The sequence below is a fragment of the Lepisosteus platostomus genome, chromosome 5 (assembly GCF_059453375.1).
Source record: "Lepisosteus platostomus isolate fLepPlt1 chromosome 5, fLepPlt1.hap1, whole genome shotgun sequence".
In the NCBI taxonomy this organism is placed as follows: domain Eukaryota; kingdom Metazoa; phylum Chordata; class Actinopteri; order Semionotiformes; family Lepisosteidae; genus Lepisosteus; species Lepisosteus platostomus.
In genome coordinates, this window is record NC_142615.1 from 46,563,445 (window position 1) to 46,588,655 (window position 25,211).

Genomic DNA, 25,211 nt, shown 5'->3' on the forward strand with positions numbered 1-25,211 from the left:
AGCAAGGCTCGCTGGCACCCTTCTTATTGAGAGGACAGCTCCGTCACCTCTTTTACGACGCTGCTTTTTTTCCCTTGCGTTTTTCTCTTCTTCCCACGTTCTCTCTCTTCACTGCCTTCGTCCCCGCTCTATTTCACTTCAGCCTTTCACTCTTGCTTCCTTCCAATGAGGACGGAGCTGCAGGAGAAAGGGCGCTATAGAGGATCGCTGTGGAGAGCTGCTGCTGTGCTTTGACATCTGAGCTCTGTTGAAAACGATCTCAATACAATTCTGAAAAACGCGACTCTCCGAACGCCAGCCGAACAAGTCTCCACAGCCGAAGCGCTGTGTCTCTTTTCCGCTGGCGATAAACCTTTCCTCGATCCTTTGCGGACTTGTAAAAGTGTTCCTGATCAGAATAAAAAACGCTCACGCTAATACACAAGCACCCGCGTCTCGCCAAAGCTGACAAATAAACAGACGGACAAGCCGCACTGCACGTGTGAACAGGGGAATGAGCGAGCGAGCGGGGATAGGGCGCCTCCTGCGCTTAAAGGCTTACAGCACCTGGTATTCCCAGGCGGTCTCCCATCCAAGTACTAACCAGGCCCATCCCTGTTTAGCTTCCGAGATCAGACGAGATCAGGCGTGCTCAAGGGGGTGTGGCCGTAAGCGAGAGCAAGGCTCGCTGGCACCCTTCTTATTGAGAGGACAGCTCCGTCACCTCTTTTACGACGCTGCTTTTTTTCCCTTGCGTTTTTCTCTTCTTCCCACGTTCTCTCTCTTCACTGCCTTCGTCCCCGCTCTATTTCACTTCAGCCTTTCACTCTTGCTTCCTTCCAATGAGGACGGAGCTGCGGGAGAAAGGGCGCTATAGAGGATCGCTGTGGAGAGCTGCTGCTGTGCTTTGACATCTGAGCTCTGTGGAAAACGATCTCAATACAATTCTGAAAAACGCGACTCTCCGAACGCCAGCCGAACAAGTCTCCACAGCCGAAGCGCTGTGTCTCTTTTCAGCTGGCGATAAACCTTTCCTCGATCCTTTGCGGACTTGTAAAACTGTTCCTGATCAGAATAAAAAACGCTCACGCTAATACACAAGCACCCGTGTCTCGCCAAAGCTGACAAATAAACAGACGGACAAGCCGCACTGCACGTGTGAACAGGGGAATGAGCGAGCGAGCGGGGATAGGGCGCCTCCTGCGCTTAAAAGCTTACAGTACCTGGTATTCCCAGGCGGTCTCCCATCCAAGTACTAACCAGGCCCATCCCTGTTTAGCTTCCGAGATCAGACGAGATCAGGCGTGCTCAAGGGGGTGTGGCCGTAAGCGAGAGCAAGGCTCGCTGGCACCCTTCTTATTGAGAGGACATCTCCGTCACCTCTTTTACGACGCTGCTTTTTTTCCCTTGCGTTTTCTCTTCTTCCCACGTTCTCTCTCTTCACTGCCTTCGTCCCCGCTCTATTTCACTTCAGCCTTTCACTCTTGCTTCCTTCCAATGAGGACGGAGCTGCGGGAGAAAGGGCGCTATAGAGGATCGCTGTGGAGAGCTGCTGCTGTGCTTTGACATCTGAGCTCTGTGGAAAACGATCTCAATACAATTCTGAAAAACGCGACTCTCCGAACGCCAGCCGAACAAGTCTCCACAGCCGAAGCGCTGTGTCTCTTTTCAGCTGGCGATAAACCTTTCCTCGATCCTTTGCGGACTTGTTAAACTGTTCCTGATCAGAATAAAAAACGCTCACGCTAATACACAAGCACCCGTGTCTCGCCAAAGCTGACAAATAAACAGACGGACAAGCCGCACTGCACGTGTGAACAGGGGAATGAGCGAGCGAGCGGGGATAGGGCGCCTCCTGCGCTTAAAGGCTTACAGCACCTGGTATTCCCAGGCGGTCTCCCATCCAAGTACTAACCAGGCCCATCCCTGTTTAGCTTCCAAGATCAGACGAGATCAGGCGTGCTCAAGGGGGTGTGGCCGTTAGCGAGAGCAAAGCTCGCTGGCACCCTTCTTATTGAGAGGACAGCTCCGTCACCTCTTTTACGACGCTGCTTTTTTTCTCTTGCGTTTTTCTCTTCTTCCCACGTTCTCTCTCTTCACTGCCTTCGTCCCCGCTCTATTTCACTTCAGCCTTTCACTCTTGCTTCCTTCCAATGAGGTCGGAGCTTCGGGAGAAAGGGCGCTATAGAGGATCGCTGTGGAGAGCTGCTGCTGTGCTTTGACATCTGAGCTCTGTGGAAAACGATCTCAATACAATTCTGAAAAACGCGACTCTCCGAACGCCAGCCGAACAAGTCTCCACAGCCGAAGCGCTGTGTCTCTTTTCAGCTGGCGATAAACCTTCCCTCGATTCTTTGCGGACTTGTTAAACTGTTCCTGATCAGAATAAAAATCGCTCACGCTAATACACAAGCACCCGTGTCTCGCCAAAGCTGACAAATAAACAGACGGACAAGCCGCACTGCACGTGTGAACAGGGGAATGAGCGAGCGAGCGGGGATAGGGCGCCTCCTGCGCTTAAAAGCTTACAGCACCTGGTATTCCCAGGCGGTCTCCATCCAAGTACTAACCAGGCCCATCCCTGTTTAGCTTCCGAGATCAGACGAGATCAGGCGTGCTCAAGGGGGTGTGGCCGTAAGCGAGAGCAAGGCTCGCTGGCACCCTTCTTATTGAGAGGACAGCTCCGTCACCTCTTTTACGACGCTGCTTTTTTTCCCTTGCGTTTTTCTCTTCTTCCCACGTTCTCTCTCTTCACTGCCTTCGTCCCCGCTCTATTTCACTTCAGCCTTTCACTCTTGCTTCCTTCCAATGAGGACGGAGCTGCGGGAGAAAGGGCGCTATAGAGGATCGCTGTGGAGAGCTGCTGCTGTGCTTTGACATCTGAGCTCTGTGGAAAACGATCTCAATACAATTCTGAAAAACGCGACTCTCCGAACGCCAGCCGAACAAGTCTCCACAGCCGAAGCGCTGTGTCTCTTTTCAGCTGGCGATAAACCTTTCCTCGATCCTTTGCGGACTTGTAAAACTGTTCCTGATCAGAATAAAAAACGCTCACGCTAATACACAAGCACCCGTGTCTCGCCAAAGCTGACAAATAAACAGACGGACAAGCCGCACTGCACGTGTGAACAGGGGAATGAGCGAGCGAGCGGGGATAGGGCGCCTCCTGCGCTTAAAAGCTTACAGCACCTGGTATTCCCAGGCGGTCTCCCATCCAAGTACTAACCAGGCCCATCCCTGTTTAGCTTCCGAGATCAGACGAGATCAGGCGTGCTCAAGGGGGTGTGGCCGTAAGCAAGAGCAATCCTCGCTGGCACCCTTCTTATTGAGAGGACAGCTCCGTCACCTCTTTTACGACGCTGCTTTTTTTCCCTTGCGTTTTTCTCTTCTTCCCACGTTCTCTCTCTTCACTGCCTTCGTCCCCGCTCTATTTCACTTCAGCCTTTCACTTTTGCTTCCTTCCAATGAGGACGGAGCTGCGGAAGAAAGGGCGCTATAGAGGATCACTGTGGAGAGCTGCTGCTGTGCTTTGACATCTGAGCTCTGTGGAAAACGATCTCAATACAATTCTGAAAAACGCGACTCTCCGAACGCCAGCCGAACAAGTCTCCACAGCCGAAGCGCTGTGTCTCTTTTCAGCTGGCGATAAACCTTTCCTCGATCCTTTGCGGACTTGTTAAACTGTTCATGATCAGAATAAAAAACGCTCACGCTAATACACAAACACCCGTGTCTCGCCAAAGCTGACAAATAAACAGACGGACAAGCCGCACTGCACGTGTGAACAGGGGAATGAGCGAGCGAGCGGGGATAGGGCGCCTCCTGCGCTTAAAAGCTTACAGCACCTGGTATTCCCAGGCGGTCTCCCATCCAAGTACTAACCAGGCCCATCCCTGTCTAGCTTCCGAGATCAGACGAGATCAGGCGTGCTCAAGGGGGTGTGGCCGTAAGCGAGAGCAAGGCTCGCTGGCACCCTTCTTATTGAGAGGACAGCTCCGTCACCTCTTTTACGACGCTGCTTTTTTTCCCTTGCGTTTTTCTCTTCTTCCCACGTTCTCTCTCTTCACTGCCTTCGTCCCCGCTCTATTTCACTTCAGCCTTTCACTCTTGCTTCCTTCCAATGAGGACGGAGCTGCGGGAGAAAGGGCGCTATAGAGGATCGCTGTGGAGAGCTGCTGCTGTGCTTTGACATCTGAGCTCTGTGGAAAACGATCTCAATACAATTCTGAAAAACGCGACTCTCCGAACGCCAGCCGAACAAGTCTCCACAGCCGAAGCGCTGTGTCTCTTTTCAGCTGGCGATAAACCTTTCCTCGATCCTTTGCGGACTTGTTAAACTGTTCCTGATCAGAATAAAAAACGCTCACGCTAATACACAAGCACCCGTGTCTCGCCAAAGCTGACAAATAAACAGACGGACAAGCCGCACTGCACGTGTGAACAGGGGAATGAGCGAGCGAGCGGGGATAGGGCGCCTCCTGCGCTTAAAAGCTTACAGCACCTGGTATTCCCAGGCGGTCTCCCATCCAAGTACTAACCAGGCCCATCCCTGTTTAGCTTCCGAGATCAGACGAGATCAGGCGTGCTCAAGGGGGTGTGGCTGTAAGCGAGAGCAAGGCTCGCTGGCACCCTTCTTATTGAGAGGACAGCTCCGTCACCTCTTTTACGACGCTGCTTTTTTTCCCTTGCGTTTTTCTCTTCTTCCCACGTTCTCTCTCTTCACTGCCTTCGTCCCCGCTCTATTTCACTTCAGCCTTTCACTCTTGCTTCCTTCCAATGAGGACGGAGCTGCGGGAGAAAGGGCGCTATAGAGGATCGCTGTGGAGAGCTGCTGCTGTGCTTTGACATCTGAGCTCTGTGGAAAACGATCTCAATACAATTCTGAAAAACGCGACTCTCCGAACGCCAGCCGAACAAGTCTCCACAGCCGAAGCGCTGTGTCTCTTTTCAGCTGGCGATAAACCTTTCCTCGATCCTTTGCGGACTTGTTAAACTGTTCCTGATCAGAATAAAAAACGCTCACGCTAATACACAAGCACCCGTGTCTCGCCAAAGCTGACAAATAAACAGACGGACAAGCCGCACTGCACGTGTGAACAGGGGAATGAGCGAGCGAGCGGGGATAGGGCGCCTCCTGCGCTTAAAAGCTTACAGCACCTGGTATTCCCAGGCGGTCTCCCATCCAAGTACTAACCAGGCCCATCCCTGTTTAGCTTCCGAGATCAGACGAGATCAGGCGTGCTCAAGGGGGTGTGGCCGTAAGCGAGAGCAAGGCTCGCTGGCACCCTTCTTATTGAGAGGACAGCTCCGTCACCTCTTTTACGACGCTGCTTTTTTCCCTTGCGTTTTTCTCTTCTTTCCACGTTCTCTCTCTTCACTGCCTTCGTCCCCGCTCTATTTCACTTCAGCCTTTCACTCTTGCTTCCTTCCAATGAGGACGGAGCTGCGGGAGAAAGGGCGCTATAGAGGATCGCTGTGGAGAGCTGCTGCTGTGCTTTGACATCTGAGCTCTGTGGAAAACGATCTCAATACAATTCTGAAAAACGCGATTCCCCGAACGCCAGCCGAACAAGTCTCCACAGCCGAAGCGCTGTGTCTCTTTTCAGCTAGCGATAAACCTTTCCTCGATCCTTTGCGGACTTGTTAAACTGTTCCTGATCAGAAAAAAAACGCTCACGCTAATACACAAGCACCCGTGTCTCGCCAAAGCTGACAAATAAACAGACGGACAAGCCGCACTGCACGTGTGAACAGGGGAATGAGCGAGCGAGCGGGGATAGGGCGCCTCCTGCGCTTAAAAGCTTACAGCACCTGGTATTCCCAGGCGGTCTCCCATCCAAGTACTAACCAGGCCCATCCCTTTTTAGCTTCCGAGATCAGACGAGATCAGGCGTGCTCAAGGGGGTGTGGCCGTAAGCGAGAGCAAGGCTCGCTGGCACCCTTCTTATTGAGAGGACAGCTCCGTCACCTCTTTTACGACGCTGCTTTTTTTCCCTTGCGTTTTTCTCTTCTTCCCACGTTCTCTCTCTTCACTGCCTTCGTCCCCGCTCTATTTCACTTCAGCCTTTCACTCTTGCTTCCTTCCAATGAGGACGGAGCTGCGGGAGAAAGGGCGCTATAGAGGATCGCTGTGGAGAGCTGCTGCTGTGCTTTGATATCTGAGCTCTGTGGAAAACGATCTCAATACAATTCTGAAAAACGCGACTCTCCGAACGCCAGCCGAACAAGTCTCCACAGCCGAAGCGCTGTGTCTCTTTTCAGCTGGCGATAAACCTTTCCTCGATCCTTTGCGGACTTGTTAAACTGTTCCTGATCAGAATAAAAAACGCTCACGCTAATACACAAGCACCCGTGTCTCGCCAAAGCTGACAAATAAACAGACGGACAAGCCGCACTGCACGTGTGAACAGGGGAATGAGCGAGCGAGCGGGGATAGGGCGCCTCCTGCGCTTAAAAGCTTACAGCACCTGGTATTCCCAGGCGGTCTCCCATCCAAGTACTAACCAGGCCCATCCCTGTTTAGCTTCCGAGATCAGACGAGATCAGGCGTGCTCAAGGGGGTGTGGCCGTAAACGAGAGTAATGCTCGCTGGCACCCTTCTTATTGAGAGGACAGCTCCGTCACCTCTTTTACGACGCTGCTTTTTTTCCCTTGCGTTTTTCTCTTCTTCCCACGTTCTCTCTCTTCACTGCCTTCGTCCCCGCTCTATTTCACTTCAGCCTTTCACTTTTGCTTCCTTCCAATGAGGACGGAGCTGCGGGAGAAAGGGCGCTATAGAGGATCGCTGTGGAGAGCTGCTGCTGTGCTTTGACATCTGAGCTCTGTGGAAAACGATCTCAATACAATTCTGAAAAACGCGACTCTCCGAACGCCAGCCGAACAAATCTCCACAGCCGAAGCGCTGTGTCTCTTTTCAGCTGGCGATAAACCTTTCCTCGATCCTTTGTTGACTTGTAAAACTGTTCCTGATCAGAATAAAAAACGCTCACGCTAATACACAAGCACCCGTATCTCGCCAAAGCTGACAAATAAACAGACGGACAAGCCGCACTGCACGTGTGAACAGGGGAATGAGCGAGCGAGCGGGGATAGGGCGCCTCCTGCGCTTAAAAGCTTACAGCACCTGGTATTCCCAGGCGGTCTCCCATCCAAGTACTAACCAGGCCCATCCCTGTTTAGCTTCCGAGATCAGACGAGATCAGGCGTGCTCAAGGGGGTGTGGCCGTAAGCGAGAGCAAGGCTCGCTGGCACCCTTCTTATTGAGAGGACAGCTCCGTCACCTCTTTTACAACGCTGCTTTTTTTCTCTTGCGTTTTTCTCTTCTTCCCACGTTCTCTCTCTTCACTGCCTTCGTCCCCGCTGTATTTCACTTCAGCCTTTCACTCTTGCTTCCTTCCAATGAGGACGGAGCTGCGGGAGAAAGGGCGCTATAGAGGATTGCTGTGGAGAGCTGCTGCTGTGCTTTGACATCTGAGCTCTGTGGAAAACGATCTCAATACAATTCTGAAAAACGCGACTCTCCGAACGCCAGCCGAACAAGTCTCCACAGCTGAAGCGCTGTGTCTCTTTTCAGCTGGCGATAAACCTTTCCTCGATCCTTTGCGGACTTGTAAAACTGTTCCTGATCAGAATAAAAAACGCTCACGCTAATACACAAGCACCCGTGTCTCGCCAAAGCTGACAAATAAACTGACGGACAAGCCGCACTGCACGTGTGAACAGGGGAATGAGCGAGCGAGCGGGGATAGGGCGCCTCCTGCGCTTAAAAGTTTACAGCACCTGGTATTCCCAGGCGGTCTCCCATCCAAGTACTAACCAGGCCCATCCCTGTTTAGCTTCCGAGATCAGACGAGATCAGGCGTGCTCAAGGGGGTGTGGCCGTAAGCGAGAGCAAGGCTCGCTGGCACCCTTCTTATTGAGAGGACAGCTCCGTCACCTCTTTTACGACGCTGCTTTTTTTCCCTTGCGTTTTTCTCTTCTTCCCACGTTCTCTCTCTTCACTGCCTTCGTCCCCGCTCTATTTCACTTCAGCCTTTCACTCTTGCTTCCTTCCAATGAGGACGGAGCTGCGGGAGAAAGGGCGCTATAGAGGATCGCTGTGGAGAGCTGCTGCTGTGCTTTGACATCTGAGCTCTGTGGAAAACGATCTCAATACAATTCTGAAAAACGCGACTCTCCGAACGCCAGCCGAACAAGTCTCCACAGCCGAAGCGCTGTGTCTCTTTTCAGCTGGCGATAAACCTTTCCTCGATCCTTTGCGGACTTGTTAAACTGTTCCTGATCAGAATAAAAAACGCTCACGCTAATACACAAGCACCCGTGTCTCGCCAAAGCTGACAAATAAACAGACGGACAAGCTGCACTGCACGTGTGAACAGGGGAATGAGCGAGCGAGCGGGGATAGGGCGCCTCCTGCGCTTAAAAGCTTACAGCACCTGGTATTCCCAGGCGGTCTCCCATCCAAGTACTAACCAGGCCCATCCCTGTTTAGCTTCCGAGATCAGACGAGATCAGGCGTGCTCAAGGGGGTGTGGCCGTAAACGAGAGCAATGCTCGCTGGCACCCTTCTTATTGAGAGGACAGCTCCGTCACCTCTTTTACGACGCTGCTTTTTTTCCCTTGCGTTTTTCTCTTCTTCCCACGTTCTCTCTCTTCACTGCCTTCGTCCCCGCTCTATTTCACTTCAGCCTTTCACTTTTGCTTCCTTCCAATGAGGACGGAGCTGCGGGAGAAAGGGCGCTATAGAGGATCGCTGTGGAGAGCTGCTGCTGTGCTTTGACATCTGAGCTCTGTGGAAAACGATCTCAATACAATTCTGAAAAACGCGACTCTCCGAACGCCAGCCGAACAAATCTCCACAGCCGAAGCGCTGTGTCTCTTTTCAGCTGGCGATAAACCTTTCCTCGATCCTTTGTTGACTTGTAAAACTGTTCCTGATCAGAATAAAAAACGCTCACGCTAATACACAAGCACCCGTATCTCGCCAAAGCTGACAAATAAACAGACGGACAAGCCGCACTGCACGTGTGAACAGGGGAATGAGCGAGCGAGCGGGGATAGGGCGCCTCCTGCGCTTAAAAGCTTACAGCACCTGGTATTCCCAGGCGGTCTCCCATCCAAGTACTAACCAGGCCCATCCCTGTTTAGCTTCCGAGATCAGACGAGATCAGGCGTGCTCAAGGGGGTGTGGCCGTAAGCGAGAGCAAGGCTCGCTGGCACCCTTCTTATTGAGAGGACAGCTCCGTCACCTCTTTTACAACGCTGCTTTTTTTCTCTTGCGTTTTTCTCTTCTTCCCACGTTCTCTCTCTTCACTGCCTTCGTCCCCGCTGTATTTCACTTCAGCCTTTCACTCTTGCTTCCTTCCAATGAGGACGGAGCTGCGGGAGAAAGGGCGCTATAGAGGATTGCTGTGGAGAGCTGCTGCTGTGCTTTGACATCTGAGCTCTGTGGAAAACGATCTCAATACAATTCTGAAAAACGCGACTCTCCGAACGCCAGCCGAACAAGTCTCCACAGCTGAAGCGCTGTGTCTCTTTTCAGCTGGCGATAAACCTTTCCTCGATCCTTTGCGGACTTGTAAAACTGTTCCTGATCAGAATAAAAAACGCTCACGCTAATACACAAGCACCCGTGTCTCGCCAAAGCTGACAAATAAACTGACGGACAAGCCGCACTGCACGTGTGAACAGGGGAATGAGCGAGCGAGCGGGGATAGGGCGCCTCCTGCGCTTAAAAGTTTACAGCACCTGGTATTCCCAGGCGGTCTCCCATCCAAGTACTAACCAGGCCCATCCCTGTTTAGCTTCCGAGATCAGACGAGATCAGGCGTGCTCAAGGGGGTGTGGCCGTAAGCGAGAGCAAGGCTCGCTGGCACCCTTCTTATTGAGAGGACAGCTCCGTCACCTCTTTTACGACGCTGCTTTTTTTCCCTTGCGTTTTTCTCTTCTTCCCACGTTCTCTCTCTTCACTGCCTTCGTCCCCGCTCTGTTTCACTTCAGCCTTTCACTCTTGCTTCCTTCCAATGAGGACGGAGCTGCGGGAGAAAGGGCGCTATAGAGGATCGCTGTGGAGAGCTGCTGCTGTGCTTTGACATCTGAGCTCTGTGGAAAACGATCTCAATACAATTCTGAAAAACGCGACTCTCCGAACGCCAGCCGAACAAGTCTCCACAGCCGAAGCGCTGTGTCTCTTTTCAGCTGGCGATAAACCTTTCCTCGATCCTTTGCGGACTTGTAAAACTGTTCCTGATCAGAATAAAAAACGCTCACGCTAATACACAAGCACCCGTGTCTCGCCAAAGCTGACAAATAAACTGACGGACAAGCCGCACTGCACGTGTGAACAGGGGAATGAGCGAGCGAGCGGGGATAGGGCGCCTCCTGCGCTTAAAAGCTTACAGCACCTGGTATTCCCATGCGGTCTCCCATCCAAGTACTAACCAGGCCCATCCCTGTTTAGCTTCCGAGATCAGACGAGATCAGGCGTGCTCAAGGGGGTGTGGCCCTAATCGAGAGCAAGGCTCGCTGGCACCCTTCTTATTGAGAGGACAGCTCCGTCACCTCTTTTACGACGCTGCTTTTTTTCCCTTGCGTTTTTCTCTTCTTCCCACGTTCTCTCTCTTCACTGCCTTCGTCCCCGCTCTATTTCACTTCAGCCTTTCACTCTTGCTTCCTTCCAATGAGGACGGAGCTGCGGGAGAAAGGGCGCTATAGAGGATCGCTGTGGAGAGCTGCTGCTGTGCTTTGACATCTGAGCTCTGTGGAAAACGATCTCAATACAATTCTGAAAAACGCGACTCTTGAACGCCAGCCGAACAAGTCTTTAAGTGGAAATCTAATAAGTAAATTGATTCTTAAAATGTAGAGAGCTTTGCAAAGAAATATATTGGGGCTTTTAGATAATATATTTCAAGGATGTAATTGCTGTGCTACAGTACGTGCAGAATTTTAGAAAACAGTGCGTCAACAAAGTACACTGTTTAGGTTACTTTAGAAGACAATGTACCAAAACAATATATGCTGTCTGGGTCGTTAGAATTAGCTGAAAGTAACTGATAAGCTTTGAATAACATATCTAGTGCTTCTTCTTTCGCTTTTTGATGTAATCTGTTTTCTCTTAGGGAAAGTGGAAGTTTTAGAATGGACAAAGCGCTGAGCTTTTTTACAGCGCAACGTCTTATGAAAACCCGGTACTGCTTGTAACAAATTGAGTCTCTGGTTGCTCCCAATATTGAAATAAAGACCTTACTCAGGTGAGAACTCTCTCTTGTGGCTTCCTTGATAGTTATATTTCCATGACACCGGTTTTAATGTCTGTAGATTGTATCTTATTTTTATTTTTTGTTTTGTTTCATGTTCATATTATGTGTTTTCACCCAGTTGACTCCAGTTAATAACAGTTTACCCAGTTAATAGCCACTTTTTATGCGCGAAAAACGGGTGATCTTTCTATCTCGTGATCAGCTTAGTATCTTTCTGTAAGTTTTTTTCTTCTTAATTAAACGTTTAAAATACATGAATTTCATAAAGACAACACACGTTTCGAACAGAAAAAAATCATATTCTGTTCTCTTCCTGGTATGTATAACAGATCAGCAGGTCTTATTTTCCCAATTGCTTTTTTCCACTGTATTTATCATAATGGCTAGCCAATGTCCTCTCTTAGCTAGGTAATGTTACTTGTGGATGTGCTTCTGCATTGCGTAGAAGCACATGTATCCATAGAAAGTGTATTATACTACTATTTGAGCTACAGTACATAAAAATAATTATATCGTTATTAATTTCTTTAGGTACGTGATTCCATATTATATTCCCTATTAATCAAATTCTAAAAGTATGCTTTTGTTTACTCCGATAACGAGCACATTCACAGAAAATGTGAATATCTTATGACTTTTCACAAAGTATATAAAGTTAAGATGGTCAGAAGGAGCATGTAAAAACGTTTCCGAAACCTGGTAAAATCTTACTACATGTAAGACTTTGATGCTTAAAATGTTTAGGAAGAAAGTGGAATACTGGTGTGTATTTTTTCTTTAAACTACCAATACCAGCCATATACAGTTTACACTATATGTTTATGTTCCTAAATTAATATAGTTTATGGTGGTGTATCGTGGTTGTAGAGGTTTGATGGGTTTACTGAGACAATTATTAATTGTAGCAGTAATCACGAGGTTGTTCGTTGTGGCTTTTAGAAAATCAATCGTCAGAACAACTAACAACGCACACACACGGGTTCAATACACGAGATACATTTATTCACATAAATTGTGCACCAAACATATACTAGTCTGCCTGGATACGAGCGGCAGACCTTACTGTGAGGGTTATCAATATACAAGGTATATAATCTCGAAGAGATGCCAACACAAAGAGATACACAACAGAGAATATATGTCAATATATATCGTTCGGTTACCAAATCGCTAATCAGTGTTATTACCCACTGTTACTCTAAACTCGGAAGTAAATACATTACTCATGAATTAAATTGATAACAACTTGTGTTGAGGTACAATTGAATTCTCGAGACACAATGTAGAACATGGGGTTTACTTATCCACTGTGTATGGATTTGGAATCTCCCGGCACGAACACCAAGTCACTCTTTTGCCTGGGAAGAAGCTGGTTCGTTCCTGGTCCAGCGCTGCTTCTGAATAAGCTATTCAGGTTGTCGATGAGGGTCCAACTGTAGGCTGCCGTTGATCAAGCGGATCATTCATGTTGGTAGAATTCTGAGTACGTATGGGATCCTCGGCCTCGCGCTTAGAACAAAGTCCAAGTCCCTTTGCAGACAACAGCAGTTGTCACGTGATTGTCTCTGAGGATGCGCGAAAATGGCCAAGGAGAGCCCCGATCTGAGCTTGCGCTCCCTTTTTGACCAAGACATAGATGTGTGCTGATTGGTTGAGAGTTTGGCGGGCATTAGAGACCCACGTGGTATTACCACGCCCTGCCAGTCCCTGATTGGTTGGTCAAGGTGAGATATGAGTCACTTACTCTTGACACTTAGGAATGCAGTCCAGATGTCCATTCGGCACTCCCTAGACAGATAGGCACCAATGGATGACCATTGATCATGATAGCCAGGCTAAGCTAAGTGCATCCCCATCTGGGAGCTGTCCATTATCAAAAGAAAACATCTTAAATCAACCTGCATGAATACTTTCTCTGTGGCTGCACCACAAAGATGGAGGGTGAGATGGGGCCTCATTTAGGACAGAATACCACGGCCTAATTCTGTCTTATTAACAAGCATTGCCGCTACAACGGCATCTCTCCTGTCAAACTTCCTCCTGACATGTTTGACAGGATCTGGGCCGTGGTGAACAGTGGGAAAGACGCCCTGTGGAGAGTGAGGAACATGGGGCTGTTCAAAGGCATCGAGGTCCCAGTCAAGGCAGCAGGTAGCCTGGCCCTGTTCATCACCCGAGAGAACTATTACCTCAGAGATCTGTGGAGAGAAGGGAGGGAGGAAGCAGAAAATCTGTGGGAAATTGAGAGCATAGGTCAATATCTCAAGAAACTGTGAAAAACATTATCATGTTTAAGTAAAGAATGTGATTTGCACCAGAAAAAAATAAATTGTTGCTATATAACTGGTACCGTGTCAAAATGTAATGAGATGGGATTATATATACTGTTTTAAGTATGTATATTAATGTAAAGCTTTCTAATTTGTGATGTCCTGTATTTTTTTGTGAAAAGAAAATAAAGTTCTTAAAAAATCGATTCACCCAGGGCGAGGCTCGGCCATTGCACTCCGGCTGTGCTGACCCCTGCGAATTCCCCAAATGTGGGAATCTCGACTGCATAATTTCTGGTAGTGGGGGACTGCGTTCGCGCTCTCTCCTGATGTGCTTGGTCAAATATCAGATACGGGAGAGTTAGGACACCATGAGCTGCGATAGGATCCCAGTTCGAAAGGAGTCGATGCCACTGCTGGTTCCCGGTTTCTTTTAGTTAGAGGTCCGGAGAAGCATTTCAAGCTGGTTACACTACTCCTTCCGGACATTCATTCCCTTTTCAAAGTCAGTCGTTTTGCTGTTGTCTGCATTATTTAGGCTGATTATCGAGGTTAGCCTTTATTTGGTCATGGGGGCCTCGGTACTGTATGCTAATTCTCAAGACAGTTTCACCCGTTTTCTGATTGCTAGGTTCTGTACCAGTGCAGACATGTCAAACAGTGAATAGCTGTACCTCTATTGTATCCGTGCTCAATGAATGAAATCAGTATTAAATGAATATATGTATAGTTATACGAAAAACAAGTGGTTTATTGACTCATCTTCATTTGCAGATTTAGAGGCAGCTTCGATATTCGGGGGAGGCATAAAACATGGTGCTGATCTTTGGAAAGCAGGAGGCAAAACTGACACGTTCTCATACAAGGAGCTGAAACCAGGCCACCTGGGTGAAGATCAGGTATCGTAACCGCTAGACCATATGGGAGCATACAGCCATGTTGTGCGTGCGTCATGTAAGCAAACTGTAATTGCTGCCTTCATGACCTGCTTGATGGAGAAAACACACAAGAGAGTTGGCACTCAGAGTGTCGAAGGGTTGATGTATACTAGGGCTCAGTTGAAATGCAGCGTCAGGACTTTTCCGACTAGTGTCACACAAAGAGAGTACATCCTTTCCTACTGGCTGTGTATGTCTCGGTAACTCGCTGTGATCGTATAGTGCTCAGAATTTGTGTTGTGGCCGCAACAACCCCGGTTCGAATCCACATACTGGCAGAATAGGAGGAGTACTGCCTGACTGGATCGTTGATGAACGACAGAGGCCACTCCGACCTCTTCTTGGTTTTCTTCAATGACTTACTAAGGATCTTCTTCACATTCGCCCATGCAGGGGAAGCCAGTTACACCAAAGCAAACGCAGGAAAGTGCATTTCAAGCAGAGACCAGGAGGGACTTTTTTACACCGAGAGTGGTCGGAGAATGGAACAATGCGCCCAGCCCTGTTGCTGGAGCCGATTCTTGATGAGATCTTGGGCTCACTAAGAGGCCCCCGCTGGATGCTAATCTTTCTGTTGTTCTTGCAGGTCCTGCGCTGCTTTTGAGCCGACAGAGCTCGTCCTGGTCTGTCGGCACAGCCCAATTGCAAATGATCGGCTCCACGTACAGAAGGAACGTGCGTTTGGTACAAGAGTGCACGAAGGCACCGGAAATACATTGGGAACAAATGACCGGTCGTTCAAGACCTCTGTGAAGTACAGGAGCGTGCAAAACGAGTCTGCTTCCACCCGGTCTCGAACCAGGGACCTTTCGCGTGTTAGGCGAACGTGATAGCCGCTACACTATGGAAACCTGCAGGGACCGCTGCTGGTGTCTTGCTTGCATTTCGGGCTGAGAAAGGGACGCGTCACTTTAGGCAGGGTGCGCTGGAGAGAGGAACAAAGGGCGCGATGAAACAAAATACCAAAACCCGGGATCAAACCAGGGACCTTTAGATCTTCAGTCTAACGCTCTCCCAACTGAGCTATTTTGGCGGTGCGCAGAGCCCACAGCCACCTGCTCCAGCCTTCCTGTGTTGCGGCATGAGCGCACCAAGAGTAGCGGGAGAGTGTTGCAGGAACATCACTCTGAAGGAAAGCCACCCAGGTGCGCCCTCTGAGCTCTGTCCAGCGCATCTTCCTCGCATGGACTCCTGCCTGCGACGGGCAGGAAACAATTAGCAAGAACAGAACGACACCCCATGGGTGTCTCATGACCACACCTTAGGTTGTGACACGTGCAGGTGTGAGGGGTTGCCGGGCTACTTTGGAGCAGAGCTTGGGCGGAGGGGGGGCGGGAAAGCAGACAAAGAGGTGACACCTCAAGGTCTGCACGATCACAGCTCTCCGCCGCCCCAGGCTTCCGCTCGATAAGCTACTGGACACACCCGCCCCTCCTCACACAGACCGTGGAAAAGCCCCCGAGTGTGAGGGCTCTCTCTTCCTCCCAGGAGCTCTTGGACACGACGCACAGACAGGGCGCGGGGAGCCGCCGCCTGCAAACACGGCTCCAGGCAGGAATCCACTCCGCAGGAACCGCAGAGCAGAGGAGATGGGGGCAGCTTAGCTCCTGTGCAGAGACCTGAGCTGTTGTTGCTGCGGACGCTGTCTTTTCTGCACTCGGGGTAGGAGTGAATGTTGAGTTGCCCTTAGAAATGAAGCAGAGCACTTCAACGGCACGGTTGTGTGTGTGTGTGTGCGCCCTGGTGATTCTGGGAGACAGATCGAACCTGGGCTGTGGTTTAAATGCTATTGGTTTGTGAACAGAATACCCTTATCCCAGTGCATTGTGCCACATTAAATAAACGCACGAGAAAAAGAGATTCAGAACGCAAAGCTGTGTCAGTGTTCTGTGTAAAAAATCGGTTTGAACATCACAGGAGCTGTTTTTAATAAGCTGCTGAGTAAAGAATATTGTAGCATTTACAGGTTCTTTTCAGAACAAAGGACGAGTGGAGACGCGATTAACAAACAAGCGCTTTGTTATTAATACTCACACTTTGTTATGAACACTACCATTAAAACTACCAGTTGTACTCTCACTAATGTTAAAATGAATACACTAGTAGTAGTATTAGTTGCTGCCCGTGACGTCACATACACTCTCTGTGACGAATGCGAGACACCTAGACACATACAGTGATGTGCCGGCTGTTGCCGTGGTTACCATACTTATGATTTATAAACACTGGAAAAATGTATTTAAACTGTTACTTACATACATTTATCAACTTGGAATATAATTTTCTAGCTCTAGGATAGAGTTACCTAAATAATAATATGAATAATCATTGTTTAATTTCGGATTGAACATTATTAACACTAAACGCACTATGGTAATTGATCGATACAGTCTTTATTGACTGTTTTCTAGATATTTAAACAGGGTCAAGAAAAGAATCAGTACTCACCAATCAGTGAAGTTAATCGATTATTCTATGGTCCTTCAGCTGAATAATACTTCAGCATACTTCAGCAGTATGTCCAAAATTCAGCAGCCAGAATCCTGACCAGATCTAGTGCAAGTGTTCACATTACTCCTATCCTGGAGTCCTTGCACTGGCTTCCGGTCAAATTCCGCGTAGACTTTACATGGCTTGGCACCTCAATACCTGTCTGAACTTTTATCGCCCTACTCCCCACCTCGCAACCTCCGCTCTTCAAATTCTGCCCTCCTTACTGTCCCCCAAGCCCGTCTACATTGTATGGGCGACAGGGCCTTCTCCTGCTATGCCCCCAAGCTCTGGAACTCCTTGCCCAAGGATATTAGAGAGTCACCTTCTCTAAACTCCTTCAAATCCAGACTCAAAACCCTCCTTTTCAGAAAAGCCTTTACTTAACTGCTTCCATTCTTCACCCCTCTGCTCTTCTTAATACCATCTTCCACGGTCTCCTCTATTGTTATTGTTGTATTGTTGTAATTATAATTGTGTCCTGTCTTGTGAAATTTTCTTATTTATTGTTGTAGTCTTCTTATTTATTGTTATTGTCATCCTGTAAAGCGCTTTGAGAAGCCACCTTTAAAGGCGCTATATAAAATAAAGTTTATTATTATTATTATTATTATAATAAATTGGTTGTCGATACATAAGTGATCAATAATTCTCCTCCGTTCCCTCCGCGCATCTCCCGCGGTCTCGCTCTCTGATCCCAGCACTCTGGCTGGTGTCTGTGACGTCACAGCGCTCTTTCTGACAAAGCAGAGCTGGAGGAGACTCCTGTCCGGAGCCCGGGGGGCTTTTCTTACAGATATAAAATCTCCCCCCCCAAAAAAACCACACCGGACTGTGAAGAGAAGCGAATCATCACAGTTGGAGAAGGAGAGCGACAAACCTAGGAATAAAATTCATTAAACAGAAAAAAAAGTTTACATCGCAGATTATTGCGTTACAAAGCGTACCCATGTGGAGCAGTAGAGGACAAGCACGAGTCCCTGAAATAAGCGCTTTTAAGAGTTTTACACAAATCTTCAGAGTAAAGAAGCCAGGAGGATCAGACTCCTGATCCTGGAGGTTAAAATGTGTATCCTGGTTTTATTTCCACCCAGCTCTCAGTTCCATTAGTGGTCTGATGATTTAAATTAACTGTATAACTGTTACCAGACTTAATCTAAATTGTAAATTTATAAGACTGGCTACTAATAATAAATATACTGATCAAAGTGTCAATACTGGTGTTTATAAAATAAATACTGTAGCATTTGCAGGTTCTTTTCAGAACAAAGGACGAGTGAAGACGCGATTAACAAACAAGCATTAACACAAAACCAAACACAGGATATACACACACATGAGGAGACTGAGGGAACAAGTACACATAGTTAGGGTGGTAATTACCTAACAACACACTATACTTTTACAAGACTACACAGGGCACTAGAACTACTAGGACATTATTTACACAGGTAGGGTCAGCCGCTGGTCATCGTGCTGACCCTCAGACTCTCCCCGGCTACCACTCCCAGCATGCCCAGCGGTACTACGAGCGCCTAGGGGCACTTTCTCCTCACCACCAGGTGAGGGCATTACACTGCCCCCACCTGAAGCGTCTGGCGTCTGGCGTCTGGCGTCTGGCGTCTCGCCGACGTCGAACACCCCCCTCAGGCTGTACTCGTACTGGTCTAACTGCTGTGGAACCCTGCGCCGCAGTGACGGCTGGCGACCCACGGACGCCCCACTATCGTCCGGCTCCAGCCCCGGCTGCTCCTGTAGAGCCTCCCCACACGGCTCCTCCTCCCGGGCCCGGTAGGGGGCCAGGCGGTCTCGGTGCAGGACCACCACTCTCCCCCGTGTTCGCAACCGGACACGGTAGCAGACTTCACCCACCACCCCGAGTACCTCAGCGGGACCCTCCCACGACGGCGCCAGCTTAGGGCTGAGGCCTTTGCAGCGGCGCGGGTTGTACACCCAAACCGAGTCCCCGGGCTGGAAGGCAGGCCCCCTGCAGCGCAGGTCGTAGTGCCGCTTCTGCCGGACCCCCGCCTGTTTCAGGTGGGTCCGTGCAAAGCTGTGCACCTGCTGCATCCGCTGCCGCAGGTCCCACTCGTAGTCCGGTCCAGCCGGCGGTGCCGACCCGTCTCCGGGCGGCGGGCCGAAGACCAGGTCCACCAGGGTTCGCATTTCCCGGCCCAGCATGAGCGAGGCCGGGGTGCACCCGGTGGATTCCTGGACCGCGGTCCTATACGCCCAGAGCGCAAGGGGGAGGTGGCGGTCCCAGTCCCGTTGGTGCCGGGACACCAGGGTGGCCAGCTGGGTGGCGAGCGTCCGATTAAACCGCTCCACCAACCCGTCGCTCTGGGGATGCAGCGGTGTGGTCCGCGTCTTAGTGATCCCCAGGTGCTGGCACACTCTGGCGAAGACCTAGAAGTTACGCCCCTGGTCACTGTGTAACTCCTCCGGCACCCCCAGCCTGGCAAACATCCCCTCCAGCAGTGCATCGGCCACCGTGGGGGCACTCTGGTCCGGGAGGGCGTAGGCCTCCGGCCACTTCGTAAAAATGGCCACCAAGACGTAGCGCTTCCCAGCCTCGGTGCGCGGAAACGGGCCCAAAACGTCCACCCCCACCCGCTCCATAGGAGCCCCCACCTGGTGTTGTTGGAGGGGGGCCCGAGAGCGCTCGGGGGGACCCTTCTGCGCCACGCACACCGCACACGTTTGGCAGTACCGCTGCACGTCCCGGTGGCAAAGACCCCAATAAAAATGGCCTCGGAGACGCTGCAGGGTTTCTTACCGCCGAAGTGCCCCATGCCCGGCTGGCCGTGCACCGCTCGGAGCACCGCCCCGCGGAGCGACCGAGGCACCACCAGCTGCCACCGTACCTCGCCACTGGAGGGTACCCGCCACCCCTGGCGCAGCACCCCGTCCTTTACCTCCAAGGCCTCCCACAGGGTGCAGAGGGCCTTGACGGACTTCGGGTGCGGGGCGAGCTTCTCTCGCGTAGGCCGCACTCCTGCTGCCCTCCAGCGGAGCACCGGCCCCACGTCAGGATCAGCTGCCTGACGCTGCGCCAGGTCTGGCAGGCCCACCCCCAGCGGCCCCTCCCGGGCCGTGGCCGCGGTGCTCACCCCCGCCACGGTGCGGACAGCCTCCTCACGCTGCTCCCGCCAGGCGCAGTGGTGGCAGTCCGCGGCCTCGCAGGGGCGCCGCGAGAGAGCGTCGGCATTGAGATGGCGAGACCCCGCACGGTGCACGACAGTGAAGTCGTACTCCTGCAGGATCTCTATCCATCGCGCCATCTGCCCCTTCGGCTCCTTAAAGTGGAGCAACCAGGTGAGGGACGCATGGTCGGTCCTCAGCCGGAACCGGGTCCCGAACAGGTACGGCCTGAAGTGGTGGACCGCCGCCATCACCGCCAGCAGCTGGCGACGGGTCACGCAGTAGTTCCGCTCAGGCCTAGTCAAAGCCCGACTATAGTAGGCCACTACGCGCTCCCCATCCGGCCCCTCCTGCGCCAACACCGCGCCCACCCCCGAGTCACTCGCGTCGGTGTTGAGAACATACGGCAACCGCGGGTCGGGGTAGGCCAGCACGGGGGCCCCCACCAGAGCTTCACGCAACCGGCCGAAGGCAGTCTCACAGCCCGAGTCCCAGTCGAAACGGCGGCCCTTGTCGGTGAGGCGGTGCAGCGGGGCAGCAATGCTGGCAAAGTCCCGGACGAACCTCCGGTAGTACGAGGCCAACCCCAGAAAGCTGCGGAGCTCCGTGACGGTGCGTGGAGTCGGCCAGTCCCTCACTGTGGCGACCTTACCTGGGTCCGTAGCCACCCCTTGCGGTCCAACAACATGTCCCAGGAAGCTCACCTCCCGCCGCAGGAGCTCGCACTTGCGGGGGTTGAGCCTCAGGCCAGCACCGCCTGGAGGTTCGTCAAGGCCTGGTTGAAGCCCCGGGCATGAACCAGCAGATCATCCAGATACAGCACACACTGGTTCCGCGGGACAGATGCCAGCACCCTCTCCATCAGCCTCTCGAACGTCGCCTGGACATTGCACAGGCCAAAAGGCATGACAGTAAACTGCCAGAGGCCCTGGCCGATAGAAAAGGCCGTCTTCGGGCGAGCATCGGGAGCAAGCGGTACCTGCCAGAAGCCGCAGCGGAGGTCCAGGGAGCTGAACCAGGTCGATCCGGTGATGTAGTCTAGGGCATCATCTATCCTCGGCAGGGGGTAGGAATCTTTCCGGGTGACCTCGTTCACCTTGCGGTAGTTGACGCAGAACCTCCACGAGCCGTCTTTTATTTTTACCAGTACAGCTGGCGCCGACCACGGGCTCGCGGAGGGCTCAATCACCCCCGCTGTGGCCATCTCCCGGATCTTTTCCTCGGCGGCGGTCCGCTTGGCGTGAACCATGCGTCCTGGTGGGATGCGGATGGGCCGAGCGTCGCCGGTGTTGATCTCGTGTTGGACCAGGGCAGTGCGGGTGCAGTCCTCATCTATCGCCGCAAAGAGATCCTCGTTCTGGGCGAGTAGCGCCTGGAGCCGCTGCCGCTGGTCCTGATCGAGGCCCTCGCAGCTCCGCTGGTAGAGATCCTCAACGGCGCGCCTCGCTTCCACGCAACGCTCGGCTCCCGCCGCCGCCGCCTTGTCTGGCCCCCCGGCTGACTCGGGAGCAGGATCCAGCACGCTCGCTCCCCGGCTCACAGGCCTGGTCTGCCCCGGCGACTGCCGCCGCCGCCGCCGCCACTGCCTCTTTTTCTCCCAGCTCCAGCAAGCCCGCGTCCCTCGGCCTTCGCCGGGCCTGCCCTCCACCAGGTGAAGTCGCTCCCCCTGCCACACCAACTCAAGTCCAAACTGGCCCCCACTCGCTGCAGTACGTCCAGCCCCAGAATGCAGTCCTCCTGGATGGGTGCGAGGTAGCAGGGGTGGCGCACCGTGGCTGCACCTAGATGGAAGGCAAGCACCTGTTTCCCCTGGACTGCAGCGAGCTGTCCCGTCACGGTCCATAGCCGCAGGCTGGAGGCCTCCCATCCTGGCGCACTGCGTCTGCTGCCACTTCCAGTCACCCCGAACACGGCCTCAGCCCATGTAGCAAGGGCCAAGGCCTGCTCCAGCGATGTTGGCGCGGCCAGCTGCACGTGGCGCCGCAGCTCCTCGGGTGAGAGGGCCTTGAGAAAAGCCTGGAGAGCCATCTCCCGCTGCGCCTCCCGGGGGAAAGTTGGGTATCCTCGGCGGGTGAGGAACGCGACATCAGCGGCAACCGGGCCCAGTCGCTCTCCTGGTCGGCACCGCAGCAGGGCCAGCCTCTCCCGCATCAAGTCTGGCGCCTCCTCTACACCGAAACGCAGCTGGAGAGCCGCCGCCAGCGCCGTGTATTCGCCTCTGTCCTCCTCCGGGACATCCAGGAGCACCTGGCAGGCCACTCGTTCCATCTCCGCCCGGCTCCAGCCATTCGTCCGGGCCGCGAGCTGGAACTGCGCCTCGTAGATTTCCCACGGCGCTTCCCCATTGTAGCGACCTGGTCGCACCCGCGCTGATGGGTGTGGGAATCTCTGATCGGCTCCAGCAGGGAGAGTATCCTCTATCTGGGGTGCCCGCTGACCAGGAGTAGCGGCCAGTTGCCCCAATTCTACCGGCAAAACCACTATTGAATAGCCCTGGTAAGGGCTGTGGCTATCTGTCGCACCCAGGAGTTGCTCAGGCTCCCTATGTGCGCTGCCGATGGGTTCTGTTTCTTCCAGCGTCAGCCGGCGCTTAACAGAATCGGGTAGTGTCTGCCACGAGTTGTCCATTCTGCCCACTTCTGACACTAATGTAGCGTTTGCAGGTTCTTTTCAGAAAAAGGACGAGTGGAGACGCGATCAACAAACAAGCATTAGCTTTATTCGTTTACAACCACACAAAACCGAACACAGGATCTACACACACATGAGGAGACTGACGGAACACGTACACATATTTAGGGTGGTAATTACCTAACAACACACTATACTTTTACAGGACTACACAGGGCACTAGAATTACTAGGACATTATTTACACAGGTAGGGTCAGCCGCTGGTCATCGTGCTGACCCTCAGACTCTCCCTGGCTACCACTCCCAGCATGCCCAGCGGTACTACGAGCACCTAGGGGCGCTTCCTCCTCACCACCAGGCGAGGGCGTTACAATATGGACTCCCGGGAGGCTCCCATACTTCGGATTCTTGCGTTCTTATCAGAACATACTGATGCGCAAACATATTCATTACCATATTTCAAAGCATTGGAATAATATCGTACAATCGTATATCGTATAATATATCGTATAATATATAATGTCGTACAGCAACACAAAAACAGGAAGACAAGTATCATAGCTACTATAATCGGTGTTAGTAACTTAAAGAAAAACATTCCCCCTGGCCCAAACAGTGATTCTAACCAGGAGAGAAAGGGGTGAGGCTGTAGAATGAGGCATTAAAGCACATACATAACAAGATGCATTAAATTTCTTTAACTTTACTGTATGATTTATAAGTTTATACCACAAATTACTCATATCACCCTCATTATCAGTTTCATTCAGCCAGTTTGTATACAAAGAGGCTTCGCATTTAGATTCTTCCTCTTTCTGGGTGGTGACAGGCTTCCACATAAAAAGGAAAAAGGCTGGGCACATCAGTCCCAAGCATGTGATCCCCATCTATCCCTGTGGAGACATCACTCCTGCGCTTTGCTCAGTTCGTTTGTGACCTTTTTACAGTGGGAAGCATGAATTCAGGGCACCCTTTCCGTGACTTTCACAGCAGTCGCAGTGGTCAGCAGCCGTGGTACGGCCCCCTCCACCTGAGTGAACACCACTTCTTTTTCCTGAAGTCTTTCACCAGAAGAGTAATAACTCTTAGAAAAATCTACACATTGTTCCACTGCCTCAGCTGTGCCATTTTGCAGAACAATTCTAGCTGAAGTTGTAAAATTTCTCATTGGCCCGTTCCTGCAAAACATCTTATTATGAACAAACAAACCATAATAATAATGTGCATCTACGGGAATCACTCCCAAGGGTAACCCCCCCTTAAAACTATATTGTTCTACCCATCAGGTTCTGCCACTAGATAAGAGAACCTTTCCCATGAAATCATTTGTTGACCTTCATGATCCCTTCAGGGCGTACAATTAGCACAGAAGCAGCAGCTTTAGTCCACATGTTTTTCAAGCAGGATATTAACAGTATGATTATAATGAATAATACCAGACACACAAATATGTATTGAACCAGAGACCCTCTCCAGGTTCCTAGCACAGACTGTAGCCATGCACCAATGCCCCAATCATCTGGATTATAATTATGATATATATTTTTCTTCATCATAGATGTGCTTTGCTAAGTCATTAATTTGCTAATAATTGTCTAGAATACAAGTACTGTTTAGTCTTTGCTCACCTAAACAGCTGTCTATCACCCTAATAGAGAATGGCCTAAAACTGTGATTATAGCGAGGAGCATACAGTTATTTCCATTCTAATACATCTGAGTTACACTCAGACTAAAAGCAGGGCTATTTACCCATGCCAATACACCTAAATAATCACCTCTATCAAAGGGGATTACTCCCATGAGCATCTTTTATAGCAATACAATCCCAACAGGAGCTCTGATTATTATTTGTGGCTGACTGATAAAGTATTGATTCCATATCCCCATTTATAAAAGTAAAACTCCTTACACTTAACAGGTACACTGTCACCCCCCCCCCCCCTCAGGAAGCTCAACAAACACAGAAACAGTGACAATATAATAATGTTCACTCAGTCTCCGGTGCAGTGGTTCGGTGTCAGCGCAATGCGTAGATCCAGCGATCTCATCCTGTCACTCAGATGGCAGAGTCGGTAGTCAGTTGCACTTGATATGGTCCTTCCCAGCAGGGTTGCAACATCTGGCAGGGTATATCTTCCTCACCCACACCCACTCGCCAAGTATCAGATCGTGTCTTCCCTCTACTGGAGGTCTCCAAGCATCCAGCACCTGTTCACCAGCCCCGTGCACCACTTCAATTAACAACCTACAATACTACAATAGAGAAATAGCAAATTCAACAATCCATTAGCCAAATTCATCCCTCCAGGAAGTTTCGTTGATTGGCCTGTGATGATATCAAACAGGCTCTATTACACAGTTCTGTTTGATCCAGCCCGCATCCCATGGCGTTCCTTCAGTCTGATGTCTAGTCAATCTTTTCTGTTCCTTCATTCCACTGTTCCAGCAGACTGAGGGTGATCTCAGTCCATCTCACCCCGAATAATCCAGCCACAGCC

At 51.1% G+C, this 25,211-nt stretch overlaps 11 non-coding genes and 7 pseudogenes across 11 annotated transcripts; 1 reads left to right on the plus strand and 17 right to left on the minus strand.

Annotated features, from left to right (window-relative positions):
• Positions 1-534: 534 nt before the first annotated feature.
• On the minus strand, positions 535-653 carry LOC148667485 (5S ribosomal RNA). The gene has a single exon (XR_015937251.1). It is a non-coding gene; the product is annotated as a 5S ribosomal RNA (ribosomal RNA).
• A 537-nt stretch (positions 654-1,190) lies between these two features.
• On the minus strand, positions 1,191-1,309 carry LOC148667486 (5S ribosomal RNA). The gene has a single exon (XR_015938545.1). It is a non-coding gene; the product is annotated as a 5S ribosomal RNA (ribosomal RNA).
• Positions 1,310-1,845: 536 nt separating this feature from the next.
• LOC148667487 (5S ribosomal RNA) lies at positions 1,846-1,964 on the minus strand (annotated as a pseudogene).
• A 537-nt stretch (positions 1,965-2,501) lies between these two features.
• On the minus strand, positions 2,502-2,619 carry LOC148667488 (5S ribosomal RNA; annotated as a pseudogene).
• Positions 2,620-3,156: 537 nt separating this feature from the next.
• Positions 3,157-3,275, minus strand: LOC148667489 (5S ribosomal RNA). Its single transcript, XR_015937405.1, has one exon. It is a non-coding gene; the product is annotated as a 5S ribosomal RNA (ribosomal RNA).
• A 537-nt stretch (positions 3,276-3,812) lies between these two features.
• LOC148667490 (5S ribosomal RNA) lies at positions 3,813-3,931 on the minus strand (annotated as a pseudogene).
• Positions 3,932-4,468: 537 nt separating this feature from the next.
• Positions 4,469-4,587, minus strand: LOC148667491 (5S ribosomal RNA). The gene has a single exon (XR_015938087.1). It is a non-coding gene; the product is annotated as a 5S ribosomal RNA (ribosomal RNA).
• Positions 4,588-5,124: 537 nt separating this feature from the next.
• Positions 5,125-5,243, minus strand: LOC148667492 (5S ribosomal RNA). The gene has a single exon (XR_015937406.1). It is a non-coding gene; the product is annotated as a 5S ribosomal RNA (ribosomal RNA).
• Positions 5,244-5,778: 535 nt separating this feature from the next.
• On the minus strand, positions 5,779-5,897 carry LOC148667493 (5S ribosomal RNA; annotated as a pseudogene).
• A 537-nt stretch (positions 5,898-6,434) lies between these two features.
• LOC148667494 (5S ribosomal RNA) lies at positions 6,435-6,553 on the minus strand. The gene has a single exon (XR_015938382.1). It is a non-coding gene; the product is annotated as a 5S ribosomal RNA (ribosomal RNA).
• A 537-nt stretch (positions 6,554-7,090) lies between these two features.
• Positions 7,091-7,209, minus strand: LOC148667495 (5S ribosomal RNA). The gene has a single exon (XR_015937407.1). It is a non-coding gene; the product is annotated as a 5S ribosomal RNA (ribosomal RNA).
• Positions 7,210-7,746: 537 nt separating this feature from the next.
• Positions 7,747-7,865, minus strand: LOC148667496 (5S ribosomal RNA; annotated as a pseudogene).
• Positions 7,866-8,402: 537 nt separating this feature from the next.
• LOC148667497 (5S ribosomal RNA) lies at positions 8,403-8,521 on the minus strand. The gene has a single exon (XR_015938383.1). It is a non-coding gene; the product is annotated as a 5S ribosomal RNA (ribosomal RNA).
• Positions 8,522-9,058: 537 nt separating this feature from the next.
• LOC148667498 (5S ribosomal RNA) lies at positions 9,059-9,177 on the minus strand. The gene has a single exon (XR_015937408.1). It is a non-coding gene; the product is annotated as a 5S ribosomal RNA (ribosomal RNA).
• Positions 9,178-9,714: 537 nt separating this feature from the next.
• On the minus strand, positions 9,715-9,833 carry LOC148667499 (5S ribosomal RNA; annotated as a pseudogene).
• Positions 9,834-10,370: 537 nt separating this feature from the next.
• Positions 10,371-10,489, minus strand: LOC148667500 (5S ribosomal RNA; annotated as a pseudogene).
• Positions 10,490-13,674: 3,185 nt separating this feature from the next.
• On the plus strand, positions 13,675-13,839 carry LOC148667501 (U1 spliceosomal RNA). Its single transcript, XR_015937957.1, has one exon. It is a non-coding gene; the product is annotated as a U1 spliceosomal RNA (small nuclear RNA).
• A 1,387-nt stretch (positions 13,840-15,226) lies between these two features.
• trnav-aac (transfer RNA valine (anticodon AAC)) lies at positions 15,227-15,299 on the minus strand. The gene has a single exon. It is a non-coding gene; the product is annotated as a tRNA-Val (tRNA).
• Positions 15,300-25,211: the final 9,912 nt, after the last annotated feature.